The sequence below is a fragment of the Tyto alba genome, unplaced genomic scaffold (genome assembly GCF_018691265.1).
Source record: "Tyto alba isolate M040663 unplaced genomic scaffold, T.alba_DEE_v4.0 Super-Scaffold_9, whole genome shotgun sequence".
Classification (NCBI taxonomy): Eukaryota; Metazoa; Chordata; class Aves; order Strigiformes; family Tytonidae; genus Tyto; species Tyto alba.
In genome coordinates this window covers 41,902,577-41,914,794 of record NW_024881330.1, presented here as the reverse complement: position 1 = coordinate 41,914,794, position 12,218 = coordinate 41,902,577, and positions in this window count along the sequence as shown.

Below are 12,218 nucleotides of genomic sequence, written 5' to 3'. Positions count from 1 at the left end.
CTGCTGTAGCTACTTTCATCCCTGAGGGCAGCATTGTTTTGGAGGGGTTTATTAAAACTTATACTCATCCTTAGGTAGCAGAACTCTGAAACTGTAAGACGCTGAATATTCACAACTTCAAGGGAAGTCCATATGAGAGGATGCTTAGTATCACCAGAAGAAATGACCGAAGGTATTTTTGTATCACTGAGATCATTAATATGCCTCCTTTCCAGATTGGTATGTTGGTGTTGCTGTTACACTTCTGTAGAAGTATGAGAACACAGCTTTCTGAATCATATTTTCATCTGGTGATTTAAGTAAACACTTGCTTATGAAACACTAGATTTAATATACTGCATAATAAAGAATATAAAACAGCAATTCGTAATATGAGCTTCTTTAGGCAGCTTTAAAAATCTGCTGTTTGATCCAGTAATCTCCAGTGAAATTTTGAGAACTCCCCATGCACAAACACTCAAGGAGGAAGGACAGAAAGCATGCTTGGCAATACATACCAGTGAGGGAGCAGGTTGCTTTACTTGCTTGCTTGCCTTGGAACAAATGGCTCCACATAGTCAAAAAGAGCAGGAGTTTGAAAGGTGCTGTGCTGTTTAAATATTTTTCTTGCTTCCTCTGCACATTCTATTTAAAATATTGTCAGAAGGTCTTTAAGGTATGCAGTTTTGGGTCAGAGTCTAGGCTTTCGACTACAGACTCTGCTGCACCCTTGAGCTATTCACAGAAGAGAAACTCTCTGCTGGATTAGTAGGAGTTAATGTATTATTGTATTAATACAGTGAATTCGGGAGGCTAATGGTAGCCAAACAATGACAATGATGAAATTTGGGTTTGGCTACTGCTTTCTTTTTGTGGATTGTATTGTTTACAGTGGCTTGCTTAAAACAATGAATTGTTTAAAAAGACCCCACATTAGTTTCATTTTTAAAAAGGTTTAAATAAAATATATGCTTTGTCATAATACTTGTAAATTAATAACATTTAACATTGAGACTGACCTTACGACTGTAGTTGAAGACTACAAGGTGGGGCACCTGGCTCCTTTCCCCAGCTTGTATGAAGATTTCCTGCAAGTATTAAACTGACTGAATCAAACTTGCTGAAATAACACTCACCAAATATCTTGAGTTTACTGTGTATGATGAAATGCTAAAATTAGCCTTAAGGTAAAGAAACCCTTTTTAAGACTGTCAAATTAGTGTCTTCCACAGTCTGGGATCAGAGCAGACCCAAGTGGAACCATTACTCTTGATTCAAGTCCAGAAGTGGAACTACCTTCATTTGTATTAGATGAGGATGTCTCCCTCTTGACACACATTATTTCTGGAGCAATTTGTGAGTGCTGGTAAAATCCCAGGAGTGTAGACTTGGAACTGGCATTGTTTGTGTGTTTTGTGTAACAGTGTGCTGAATGTTTTCAAAGGAACCCAAGGTTGTTCAAGTCATAAGAACAAGTTTGAGGAACCTTGTAAGTTCTCTCACTTTTGCTTGTCTGTAGTACTTGTGCTGTGTAAGTGTACTGCTAGTCTGTAGCGATTTTTTACTGAGGGCTGTACTGTATTTTAGCCTACCTTAGTTTCCAGAAAGCTCTTGGCATTTGTTGTTGGGTAGATATTGGCACCTCTAGTGGAACAGTGTAACCAGTAGCACACTAAATTGCTATTTATGCTTCATGTGAATCTGTGGTAGATTCTTTATTACATTGACCTGGCTTCGTCATCATTTAATCTTGATTATGGTTGTGTCACAACAAATGAGGATAAAGCAAACAGAGAGTAAGGGTTGGTCTAAGCTGGATAAATGCAACTGCGTGGTGACTAGGATACTCATCCTCATTTTAGAATAATAAAAAACAACAGCCTGGCATGCTGTTGGAGCCATATTCTCCTAAAAGCTCTCTCATTTATTCATTTAAAAAATTTTATATCTAGCAGAGCACTCAACATGTGATAAACATTTTGATATTAAAGCATTAATTATCCCCCACCCACCCCATCTGCTGAAGTGGAATAGTATAATATGCTGGTAAATAGTCTGATCTTTCTGCATTCTTTTAACTGTCAAGAAGTGGGAAAGGAAGTACAGGCGATACCACTGGTGCCTGTATACTGTGATTGATTCTGTATGTCTGCTGTGAAACTTGTAGAATCCTACTAAGTCTACAGTTGCAGTGTCAGCTGCTTGAGCAATTGCAGGTACATCATTACAATTGCAGCCCACACAGACTTGTCCTTACATCACATATTGCAAGTTCCCAGAGAGGAGTGGGTCTTAGTTTGAAAATTAGTGCCTTGCTAATAGAAGTCAAATGTCTCCCGTGGTGCCTATGAAGGATGTAGGGCAAACACCACTTAGTCCGAATTCTTCAGAATTTACGTTTTCTTCCTACTCCGTCAGAAGAAAACCAGCTGGGGCAAAGATGATTCTGGTCAAAAGGAAGGATCATGATCATCCAGATCACAGAAGGCTGAGCTGCATTCTGAATTTTCATTTACCATATGCATTTCCTTTGAGTCGTATTTACCCTGTAATGGGACTTTATTGAATCCTAGTTCCTTCTGTCAGCAGACTGAAAACACAGGAAATGTAGAAGAGACAAACTATTATCTGCTGGTGCCCCATTCACTGTGTCTGGGAAGAGTGCCAAGTCCTGTTTAGTGTGGGTGAGGGGTTGAGATGTGCTGCTGACTTCTCTTCAAGGTATTTACTAACTACGCAGCAAAAATAACTGTCAGCTTGGTGCACTGAGTAGCATGCCTCTACCCCTTGCAAATTCAATTAAGAAAGGGACACGTCCTCATTGGAAGAGGAACACGCCAGCACTTAGTATCATTGTGACTTAGCCATTGGCTGCTCAGACCCCAGAGTTCACGGCCTGTTAAGCTGTGTTTACAGTATGATGGTCGGTGTCAGGATCTGATACTTTGTCTTCCATTCCCTGAGCATTTTTCTGCAGTGTGGCGAACCTCAGCAGAACTGATGAGTAAAACCCTGCAAGAAAATATCTGGGGTTTGCTTTTTCATCTGGGCCAGCTCTGTGATCAGATTCACTGCATGCCCACGCAGTGTGGAGGATTGTGTAGGAAGAGGTGTGAAAGCCTGCAAGACAAGAGTGGCTTTACTGGAGCTCCCATTGGACGTGAAAGTGTGGCATGGGCAGGAGCCCCTAACCTTGGCAACAGGTAGCACTGTAGACAGGGGTGTGTCTGAAACTGTGTCCTTTACCCACACAGGAATACCTGTTATGGAAGTCCTCTAATGCCAAAGTCTATTTTTCCCTTGTGGGCGTAGGTGGCTACACCAGCTCTTACAAGTGACTGGTGTTTGCTGTTGGTAAAAGTGGTGTATGCCCCTCAGTCATGGAAATGTGTGCCAGTCTCTCTTATAGTAGGGTTATGACAATGATGGTGTGAAGGACCTAAAACCACATTTTCAACCTCCTGGGAGGACTCGCCAAATATCTGGTTATAATTTATTTATCACATCGGCAGAGCTTTGAGTCACGCTGGACAGGTGGGTACAATATAGCTATCCGGCCAGATAGCTGTGCTGTACCCACTTGTACTTGGCACACTCTGGGCCCCTCTGGGTGCAGAAGTGTTCAGTCTATTGATCCCAAATATGCTTTGGCACGAACTAGCTGGGAGCGGCAGCCGAGGGCTGGCTCGGGTAAGCAGGCAGCGTTGGCTGAGCTCTCGTCTGCCTCCAGAGCTGACACACTCTATTCAGAACAGTGAGATGAATGAAAGAAAAGGTGCAAGTAATTCTAGTGTGATATAGATGCGTTAAAGCATATGTTCAAATACTGTGTCCAGGTGGTGTTATTAATCAGGGTCTTGTCTAGCAGTGTGATATTTTCCAATCCCTCCACTAGCTTTTTATTTGCAAATGCACAAGCTATAACTTCGATGCACAACAAACACAGGGAATCAGTAGCCTGCCATGGTCAGCTGCAAAGAAATTGCTGCTGTGTAGCTCTTTGCTCACTGTTTTGCATGCTCCCCTATGCGCCCAGGGTATATATTCCTCATAGTAGCTCTACTTTTAAGAGAACCTGCCTGTACTGCAGGAGGAAATGGCCCACAAGAGATTTATCTCCTTTCTCCATGAAAAAAAAATGTATTTGTGAGTGGTTACTTGGGGAGTTTGGGCTAAAATGTTGTTTACAATACAGATGTGTACAGGCTGTCAGGATGGATTTGAAGGGAGAAGTTGGAAAAAAAAAAAAAAAAGATAATTCATAATAATATAATCCTCACTGAATAGTAAACAGAGTGAAGCAGCTTCCTACTATTTGGAACTTGGAAAAATTTCTTCCTAATAAAGAGTAATGCAAGGTTTCTGACATGGAAAAATTAGAGATGCAGCAGGGAAGCAAAATTCGCAAAAGAGATCCGAGGTCTGTACCAATGTTTGGGAAATGAGGCAGCAAAGCTGATAGCCAGCTAACAGAAAGAAAAGTTAGCAAGGTTTTAATTAAGTATATATGAAAACAGTGGGTGGGAGAGTGTATTCTAATACAGGAATAAGCAGAGACTGGAGGAGAACATGGGACGGAAACAGCAGGATGTAACAAAACAAATAACTCATTTAAACCTCCATGCACTGGATGGAAACAGCAGGGTATAACAAACCAAGGAACTAATTTAAACATCTGTGCACTGGAGGGAAGACTCCAGGTGAGGTTGCGATCAGTACCTCATCTGGGCTTGCAGATCTGTGCCCTGATGGAAAGTCAGGACAGCCTTGCGGGTAGGTAGGGGCTGCAGGTAGAGATAAGTGAGAGGGGGAGAAGAAAACAAAGAAATAAGCATTCTGTGCCAGAACTTATTTTCATTTCTCTGCTTTTCCTTCTTTTCAAAATCTGTTGCTTTTTGTCTTGTTTTAGATGGTAATTAGCCTGGAGGCAGTGAGGTGCAGAACTTTCAGCATACTCTAATGCGCTCTGTAACATGTGGCCACTAATTCTCTGAGTGTTCAGACTCATTCCATACTTGTATCACTGCAAGCTACGTAAAAGAAGGAAACTTGTTCTTTGCTGCCCTGTCCTTTTATTATTTTGTGTTTTATAGGCCACGAGATCAGAGTTTTCAGATCTGCACCACGCCTTCTGGAATACCACCTGATGTTATTACTAAGCATCAGGATTTTAGCTATTCAGAAGTGCCTCTCAACAAGAAAAAATAGTACCCTCTGTCCCTCGGTGAAACTTTGTGAAAGCCAGAACTTATCTGTGCATCTTGTGGTGGTCGATTTTAGCTTGTGTATTTCTCAGAAGTTGAGGCAATGCTGCAAATGGCTGTGAGAGGAATAAAGGCTGCTACACTTCCCTGCATTAGTTGTTGGTCTGTAAACTGAAGAAAAATGCTATGAAGGGGAAAAACTGATGATATTTTTATATTAACTTTTATGTCCATGATATCATACTTAGCTACCAGCTGCAATGACATTGGCCCTTGAGTCTCTGCTATTTGCAGAATCCTAGTGCTGGTGCTTCTGGATTTTAACTTGACTTTTTCTTTATAATTTCTAAATTATTATGGTCTTCAGCTGCATAGAAAATTCACACGTAAAAATTTTGGTGGAACCATCTTGCCAAAGAACATATAAATTCATGAACATTGATCATGAAGTATTTACAGGAGTGTACTGACTTGGGCAAGGTTTCACTGTGTTCCCCTGGTTACTTCAGAAGAGCCCCAAACCTGCTTTGAGTGATCCAGCTGATATCTGAGGAACTAGAGATTAAATCACCTTTGCTTTGCCAGGTTTGGTTCAAACTTAAATGTCACCCTCCCACATCTACGGATTTAGATTTCTATGGTCCACTTAATAGTTTATTTAAGTTGAACAGCTCCCCAGAACATGGTAAGGGTGTACAGGCCTCATTCCCACCAGGTGGGTCTGGATGTGCCTCAGTGGTACGTGCTTACGCTGTGTGCTACACACAATACTGCATGCAGCGCAAACTGCTGTTTTCATGATGTGTAATTCTGATCTAAACCAGGGAGATGATTTATTATGTTCAGGACTTTGAGGTCTTCAGTACTGATGAGGCTATTGGCCTATGTAGTGCTCTGTGGCTTAGAAAGTTAGAGAGTATAAGGTAAAAGACATTTCAAATAAAAAGCAGGGGAAAAAAATCCTGTCCAGATCTTTTAGACATATTTCCAAACTCTTTTATATGTTTTACTACATTTTGGTGTATATTAATTACTATACTTACACTTTGATGATTTTGTTACATCAATTTGTGTACCTTTGTTTGAAATGCATCCACCGCATTTGTTAACAAATTTTTCCTACAATAAACTGTTGTATCTTTGTGTATTATACATAAGATTTATATTTTTACAAGTCACTGTTGTCACACTTCAGCTCTGCCTTTATTGCCTATACCTGGCTTCTGATTCATGAAACTGAGCATCATGTTGTGGAAAAGGGCTGATGTACAGCATACCATAGTAACAAAAAAGGGGTATGCTAAAAAAATCTCAATGAAGTTTGTGAAGAAAGGAAACCTTTCCAGGAGATCTTTACACTCAGCTAACCTTGAAGAAAAAGCTTATCGCTGCTTTGGTAGCCCTTTATCTTTCATTGTTTTTTATACTAGAAAACCTAGAAAAACAGTGCTCAGTTAAAACCTTTTTCCCCCAGTTGACTTTGAATAGTCAAAGGAGATTTTGACTTTTGTGATGTATTTTCTTTTTTTTTCAGGCATCACCTAGCTAAGTGTGGAACCTCACCCACAGAGAATCCTATGAAATCAGCTCAATATTACAGAGGCAGAATTTTTTTCCACTTTTCTTTTGGTTACTTTTGAATGCAGGATATGATCTTAGCACTCACTGTGGCATTTTTCATCTATCTGAATATGAATTAGGTTCCTTGTATTTTCTGAAATGTCTGTATTTCCTATTGCTCACTTAATTTCTGAAATATTTTTTCTGTACTAGACTTGAAATCTATAATGTGTTAATTCCATAGCTCAAAGCCAAACAAAACCATTTTTAAAAAGCTTCACTGTTGCCCATTTAACTTCCTGTAGTTGAAGGATAGTTCCACTAACGTTATTTTCCTCAGCCTCCTTCCCGTTCCCTGAAAATTACACTTAGACAAAACATGACCACTGAACCTGGTTTTAGATTGGAGTTTGTTTCAGAATCTGTCAGGCTGACAATCACTTCCTTTTTCAAACCAAAATGATTGTACCTGAATTAGGGAAAGAGCTCTGGGAGCACTGGGAAGTCAGAGTAACGTGTGCAATGAATAGTTTTTCAGGGAAGAAATGGCTAAGAAAATAGAAAGCAGTAATCACTCCATGACTTAGATCCACAGTGCACCCACATCTTCAATGCTGAGTGAAGACTATTTTCCCCGCATATTTCCCCCATTTCAGAAAGGATCTAGTAGAACTTGAAAGGTATGGCCAAAAGTGATAAGGCTGGTTACAGTATGCAATAGCTTTTGCTTAAAAGACATTTCAACAGCTTGGAAGAGATTTGAGAGGGGACAGGTGTGATAAAGGAATATAAACTCTCTAATGATGTGGATGAAGTGAATGATTGTTCAGTTTCTCACAATAAAGAAGTAGGTGATAACAAGTGAATATCATCCTTAAGTTATAAATGGAAGAAAAGAAATTGCCTCAGCCCCCTTAGTCCTGGAAATCAGACTGATTTTCCTGCTGCAAACTGTAGCTCTTTTATGAAGGTTGTTTATAAAACAGATACATGTGTACTTATTAGCCAGTGTTTCTAGTAATCACCTACCAGAAGCCCCTTTTTAGACTCAGCAGTCAGCTAAGTTATGTATGAGTATTGGACACTTTGTAAGGTGATTGCAGAGAATGTTCTTATTGTTCAGAGCAGCAGTTTAAAGAAAGAAGCATTTCATTTCAGAAAGCTAAATTACATAGTTGATCCGACATGACTGATTCATGTACCTATCCAGTACTGGCTGTAAAATAGTTCTTTACAGAAGAACAGCTGTACTGTGTTAGACAAAACATCTATTTAACCTAGTATTTTACTTCTCAGGTAACCGGCAGCACGTACTTAGGAAAGTGGTGTAAGAACAGGGAAAGCATACAAGTGCTATTTCCCCGGTGCGTACAGACACATTCAGTTCAGGGACTTCTGAAGCCACAGAAAACAGTTTTGTGTTTTCAGGGTCCTGATGGATAAATGGAGCAAAGGCAGTTGACGTGCTCAAACGTTACAGCGGCTTCTGAAAAACTACGAAAATGTTGCTTTTCTGCCTTTTGATCCAATCTGTGTGAATTTCCCCTAAAAAATGCATTTTGTATGTAAAGTGCATGTTTTCTGTTTGTCCATGTTAGTTAAAGTCTCAGGATTTTAGCTGATTTACCTGCCTTTGTAGGCATTAGAGTATGGGCACATAATATTTATACTGTGCAATTAGGGGAACTGAATAATTATTGAAGGTACCACCAAATTGGAAAACAATGTATATTAGCCTACCTGCCACATTTTAACCTGTGATCCAAGGACTGTGACATCTGTGGATCATGCCTAACGACAAAAGTAACTAAAAAAGTGAGCCTCTTCTCACTGGGCTTAAATTTGCTATATGGGAACAGGTAGCTCCATTGGAAAATTTCTAGGCATCTGCAAACTGAGATGGAAAAATATATTAAGAAGGGAAGATCAGTAAGGAGGGCGGGAAAAAGCTTCCCATCATGTTCAACAGAGACCTCCATCCTTTTTTTTTTTTTAATTTCTTTTTGTAATCAACAGGCCACCCAAACTTCTTCAAGAAAAAAACAGTGACCTACTAACTTTCTGAGCAAAGCAAATCCACAGGCCAGCTTGTGCAGTGTTGTCCTGAAGGTTTTCAGTTAGAAGCAATCAAAACCAAACCTTAGCTTTGAAGTTTCGGTCCTTATTTTCACGTCAGTCTTATTTTCACGTTCTCTGCATTTGTTTATTTGCACTCCCAAGTATTCGTGGGTACAGTTTCGTTTTGCTTGTTTACAGTGATTTGATAAACTTGCCTTTTCACATTTGGCATAACATTGGGTGAGAAAACAGTAGCCAGGAAGTATTGACGAAGAGATGGCCCAGCTACCAACCTCACCTTCCCGGTCCATCGTAGAGAAGACCATGGGAAACAAAGAGATGACTACTAAATCTGCTAATCTCAGGTCAGGTAAGAAGCAGGCAAGGGTCTGCTGCGAGTCCCTGTGGAGGGGTGCACAGCCGTAGCATCTGCCTCCCAGGGCCTGAGCTTTGCACCTGGAACAAATGCCAATAAACGCAGCCGCAGCACACAGGCACGGCAACCCTCCAACAGCCGTTCCTCGCCAGGATGTCTGCGAAGCGATCACAGTGATCGTAAACTTGATAAATTGTTTTAAAAATCAATCTCCGAAGTACCCTCAAAAGGAAGGAGCTGCTTCCCCCATACAACCACCTGGGAGCCTGCTGGAAACCTCCTCTGCACTGACTGGCACTACCCTTACTGGTCCCAGTAGGGATGGGGACTCAGTAAGCAGGCTTCCTTTTTTTAGGCTGGGGGCTCTCCCCCTTTAGGTTTGCACCTACAACTTGAAAAAAAAAACAAACCAAACCAAAAACCAAAAAACAAAACAAAACAAAACCACCAAAAACAAACAAACAAAAAAAACAAACAAAAAAAAACCAACAAAAAAAGCAACACCCCCCGCCCCCCCCCCCCAAAAAAAAAAAAAACCTTCCCCTTCCTTCCTATGGTGCATCAAGCCGTTGCTGCTCTGGAAAACCAGGAGGCGGAGGAAGGGGGCTGCACCAGCCCTTCTCAACCCACACGTAATCCCTTACGCAATGAGCATTTACGTTATCTGCCGGCAGCCGAGCGTTCAACCGGTTGCCGCAGGTGCCGGTGGCCACCGGCTAAGGCAGCCCAACCCCCCCCAGAGCGGGCAGAGGAGGCGGCGGCGCCTCCCGCCCCGCTCCCCCTCACGGGCGTCCATTGAGGCGCAACCCCCTCCCCTCCCCCCCCGCCTCCATCCCTAACGGCTCTCCCAGCAGCCCCCGCGGCGCCGCGCCACACAGGGGCCCCTCCCTCCCCCGCCGGGGCTGCTGGGAAATGTAGTGCCGGCGCGGGGCCGTGGGGCGGCGGGACGCGGCCCGTGCGGAGCGGGGCACGCGTGATTTCGCAGGGTGGCCGCGGGCCGAGGGCGGGCACGGGCACAGGCGTGGCAGCCGCCGCCGTCCGCGGCTCGGAGTGACCCCCCCCGTCCCACGCTCGCCCCTCGGGGGGCTGGCCTGCGCGCCGGCGGGCTCGGCAGCGCCAGGGACGGCTGTGCCAAGGTTGCGTGAGGGGCCGGGGCCGCCAGTGCCACAAAATGGCACCTGCGGGTGGCTGGTCGGCCGGGCGCTTCGGTCTCGGCGCAAAGCTCAGTCCCGTACCCGGCAGTGGATGAACTTTCATGCGGCAATGATGGCAGTTGAGCACTGAGACCTGATAGAGCGGCAGGTGTCTGATAGAGTAACATGGGTCCTGAAATGTTTTCTCTGAGCCTAGAGCTTAGGTGTGACCCGATGATGACATTTCCATGAGTGGGAGAAGTGCCTGGATGCTTAGATGTGAGCAGGATTCCATCGCCCAATATTCAATATTACAGGCCGTATTTTGAGTATGAGCCAGCCATGTGTGCTCACAGCCCAGAAAGCCAACTGTGTCTGGGGCTGCACCAAGAGAAGTGTGGCCAGCAGGTCGAGGGAGGGGATTCTCCCCCTCTGCTCCACTCACATGAGACCCCACCTGGAGTGCTGTGTCCAGCTCTGGGGCCCCAACGTAAGGATATGGACCTGCTCAAGTGGGGCCCGGGAAGGGGCATGAAGATGCTGGGGGGGCTGGAGCAGCTCCCCTGTGAGAACAGGCTGAGAGAGTTGGGGTTGTTCAGCCTGGGGAAGAGAAGGCTCCGATGAGACATTATAGTGGCCTCCCAGGGCTTAAAGGGGGGACAGGAGAGGTGGGGAGGGACTCTATTGGGGAGTGTGGGGATAGGATGAAGGGTGATTGTTTTAAACTGAAAGAGGGTAGATTTAAACTAGATATAAGGAAGAAATTCTTTCCTGTGTGGGTGGTGAGACACTGGCCCAGGGTGCCCAGAGCAGCTGTGGCTGCCCCCTCTCTGGAAGGGTTCAAGGCCAGGTTGGACGGGGCTGGGAGCACCCTGGGCTGGGGGAAGGGGGCCCTGCCCAGGTCAGGGGGGTTGGGACTAGATGATCTTTAAGGTCCCTTCCAATCCAAACCATTCTGTGATTCTATGATATTTCAACCAGACCTGCTTCTCTGTTTTCACATCTGTGATGTTTAAGGCTTGAATCATCCACAATTCCTGACTTGCCTTGTGTTCCTTGTAGCCTTTCCTTTGGTGGTGTTGTGTTTCCCTCAACACTTTTGGTATCAGAAACAAATCACAGTCCCTTCCTCCTTTAGGAGAATGGTGTCTATTTCCAGTGAAGCAGTTTGGAGATCCTTAACCAATGCATATTTACTACATGTTGCAATTCTAGCAGTCTCCCAAGCATTACCTCTTTGACATTTGGCTGTATCTCATATACAGCTTTTTAAGGACAGTTTCTCAGTCCTTTTCAACACTCCCTCTTTGTGCACTACTACCTTTAGCACTCTTAAAGTTCAGCAGTCCTTCCTACTCAGGAAACTGACTACTGTTTTATTCCGTTCCCCCTTACTATCCTCTTCGACTTTTTTTTATTTCACCTCTTTAAATCTTAAAAGTCAATCCCTTACTTGCAAATCCCATTGCTAAAATGGTTACCTGTGTCTCAGTCATTCCCCATCGACCTCAGAAATCTAAGGAAACTTTCCACAGAGGAGGTTGCCCAGACACTTGAATGTCAGGACAATGAAATGCGTAGCAGATCATGAAAGGCTGGTGGCAGATCAGTTCCCAGTACAGCAAAGCCAGAGAACCCCTTAAGCATCAGGGATATAAGAATGGAGAATGTGTTTTTAATGACCCACAGGATCTGATTCGTCATTCCTTTTTCTAGGGCTGGAAAACAGGGACAGGAGGACCTCTGATGCCCCCTCAGAGAAGCCTCTGTGAGGAGGGGAAACAACAGTAGTCAAAGCTGGGATAATAAACCACATAGGAACATGCTTTGCCAGCTTGACTTACACAGGTCAGGACTGCAGTATAGGAGAGGCTTCTGCTGCATAGGCCCGAACAGCAACATTTTACT